This window comes from Salmo salar, unplaced genomic scaffold (genome assembly GCF_905237065.1).
Source record: "Salmo salar unplaced genomic scaffold, Ssal_v3.1, whole genome shotgun sequence".
Taxonomy (NCBI): domain Eukaryota; kingdom Metazoa; phylum Chordata; class Actinopteri; order Salmoniformes; family Salmonidae; genus Salmo; species Salmo salar.
The window spans coordinates 358,712-362,003 of NW_025550937.1; the positions used below are offsets into that span (position 1 = coordinate 358,712).

At 45.0% G+C, this 3,292-nt stretch overlaps 1 long non-coding RNA gene across 1 annotated transcript; it reads left to right on the forward strand.

Annotated features, from left to right (window-relative positions):
- Positions 1-588: 588 nt before the first annotated feature.
- Positions 589-1,477, forward strand: LOC123740287 (uncharacterized). The gene is made up of 2 exons (XR_006768280.1): positions 589-734; positions 885-1,477. It is a non-coding gene; the product is annotated as an uncharacterized lncRNA (long non-coding RNA).
- The last annotated feature ends 1,815 nt before the right edge of the window (positions 1,478-3,292 follow it).

A 3,292-nucleotide genomic window follows, 5' to 3' on the forward strand; every position in this document is an offset into this window, starting at 1 on the left:
GTTCAGAGAACCAACAGGGGGGTGCCAGAGAACCAACAGGGGGTGCCAGAGAACCAGGAGGGGAGTTCGGAGAACCAGCAGGAGTGGCCAGAGAACCAACAGGGGGTGCCAGAGAGCCAGGAGGGGAGTTCAGAGAACCAACAGGGGGTGCCAGAGAGCCAGGAGGGGAGTTCAGAGAACCAACAGGGGGTGCCAGAGAACCAGGAGGGGAGTTCAGAGAACCAACAGGGGGAGCCAGAGAACCAACAGGGGGTGCCAGAGAACCAACAGGGGGAGCCAGAGAACCAACAGGGGGAGCCAGAGAACCAACAGGGGGAGCCAGAGAACCAACAGGGGGAGCCAGAGAGCCAGGAGGGGAGTTCAGAGAACCAACAGGGGGAGCCAGAGAGCCAACAGGGGGAGCCAGAGAGCCAGGAGGGGAGTTCAGAGAACCAACAGGGGGAGCCAGAGAGCCAGGAGGGGAGTTCAGAGAACCAGCAGGGGGAGCCAGAGAACCAACAGGGGGAGCCAGAGAACCAGGAGGGGAGTTCAGAGAACCAACAGGGGGAGCCAGAGAACCAGGAGGGGAGTTCAGAGAACCAACAGGGGGAGCCAGAGAGCCAGCAGGGGGAGCCAGAGAACCAACAGGGGGAGCCAGAGAGCCAGCAGCTAGAAGCTCCAGGAGAGGCTGAAACATCAGAGCCAACCTCCAAGAACAAGAAAAGGCCAGGCATCTGGAAGAGAATTAAGATGAGGTAAATAATGTTTAAACATGTATTCATGTTACACTGTTTATATATATGTTGTCACTTTAAAAGTGACATTATCCAAATGTGAGGGTTTAGTGTACATGCAACACACATGTAAATATGTAGATACTTACCTGTCTCTGTGATGTCTTACAGCATTCCTGACGTGCTGTCTGCCTAGAGCTGGAACTCGATGAAGCCACAGTTCCACTGAGGTTACATTGGTAATTAAAAGTGTCGCCCAATAATTCCTCCTCCTCTTTAAGTCATCAAGCCACATTTCCTCCACAAAACATGATATTCTCCTCAAGCCAGAAAGTATCCTCTTTATCAAGGCAACAAACCATCTAAGGTCAGTGACTCTCCTCCCCAGAGCAGAGATTCTCATCTTTATCCAAGTTGAATTCATCTCTGCTCACCACCTCTACTGTCCTAGAAAATATCCCCAAATGGACATGGTTTAAACAGAAGTCCTCCCCTTAGACCAGTGGCTCCACAGACCAGAGTTTCTCATCTTTATTCAAGTTGAATGCAACTCTGATCATTTCCACCACCTCACCTGTTAAGGGGAGGTGCTGAAAAGGAGGTCTGGGAGGAGGTCTGCAGGTAGCCTGGACCGGACCGGTTGCAGCTAAGTTGCTGGCTCCATCCCCGGGCAGAGCTGCTCAAGTCAGGCCAGTGATGTTTGTTGATGTCATTTTCGTTAGCAAAGTTGTACGCTTTAATAAAAGCAGTTATTAAAAAAGCAATATTGTTGTTACGGTGTGGATTGTTGTTATTTATTAGAATTGAAACATCCAGTAGTCATGGTAGATGTTAGACTTTCAATGAGACACCTAACATTCCATCAGTCTGACACAATGTGTGACATGTTATATTAGAGAGGAGTCCTCTATACACATAAATTGCACTATAACGGTGACAAACGGTGCCCACAAATAGTTGGGACAGCTTTATGTAGAACCTATTTACTTTTTGGAGGTGAAATGTAGCTAAAAATGTGCTATCCTCTGCTCAGAGGGTTAAGGAACCGTCTTAAAACTGCAACGCAAACAATTGCCTGTAAATGAAAAATATCAATTCCTTCTCAACTACATGGCATAGAGATCTCAAATAAATTTGACACTGTAAAGAGACCTCTTCTCTCCAATACAATTAGTCACTTTTTTTTACTTCTATAAAATCTACAAAATGTAAAATAAATCACTTAAAATAAAAAATACTTTAAAAAACATCAATATCTTCCACCCCATAAGACTTTCATGAATACAACCAACTGTTATTGGTTCAGGGACGTCATGCCTTCAATCAACTGCAATTATGTTTGGACTTTTGGACATAACAAATGAAGTCAAATTGAAAACAGTATTGGTATTGTTGAATTAGGTTTTTAGAATAGCAAGCTAGGACTGATGGTTTGGTTATCTAAACTAGCAAGTATGTTTGTTTGGTTACCAAGGCAACTATTGTAGCTATCTAGTAAACTTGCTAGCTACTTCAGTGGATGTTGAACTCATTTCCACCGGCAAATGAACACATTTCTACCAGCAAATGTGTTAAATTATAGCCATGGTATAAAAGGGATAATCAACTCAGGGCTTTATGGTTCTCTGGAAAATAATGCAAATCCATGGAAGGTCAGTTCCACAGTGTTCATTATTTACCATAGAACACATAGTCCCCTCGTTGATTATCCCTGACATAACTTTATGAGCTGGATTTGCCTTTCTTTGCAACAGTGGAAGCTGCTGAGGAGACGACAGCTCATAATAATGGTTGGAATGGAGTCAATGGAGTGGTATCAACCCATCAAAGATGTGGTTTCCATGTGTTTGATACCACTCAATTGACTTCATTCCAGAAATTATTATGAGCTGTCCTCCCCTCAGAAGCCTCCACTGCTTTGCAATTAGTTTGTTCGTTTTCAGTTGTTAGCATTTAGCTAACAGCGTCTATGTGAATTTGCTAACAGTTTGTGCTAATTTGTTAGGATTCTGGAAATAGATGCCCATAGGCTTTTCTTGTGTTTTTAGCATCCCCTCATGTGCTATGCTGGTAGTACTTCAAATCCTGGTATGAGAGAAGGACGGTATGACAATATGAAAATCTGGATACAGCCCAAGCCTAATCACCACACCTACCACAACTACCACACCTATGTACCACAACTACCACCCCTATCTACCACAACTACCACACCTACATACCACAACTACCACCCCTATCTACCACAACTACCACACCTACCTATCACAACTACCACAACTACCACACCTACCTATCACAACTACTACACCAACCTACCTACCACAACTACCACATCTACCATCACCACACCTACCACACCGACCTACCACAACTACCACACCTACCATCACCACACCTACCACACCCACCACAACTACAAAACCAACCATCACCAAACCTACCTACCACAACTACCACACCTACATACCACAACTACCACCCCTATCTACCACAACTACCACACCTACCTACCACAACTACCACACCGACCTACCACAACTACCATCAACACATCGACCAAACCTACCATCACCAAA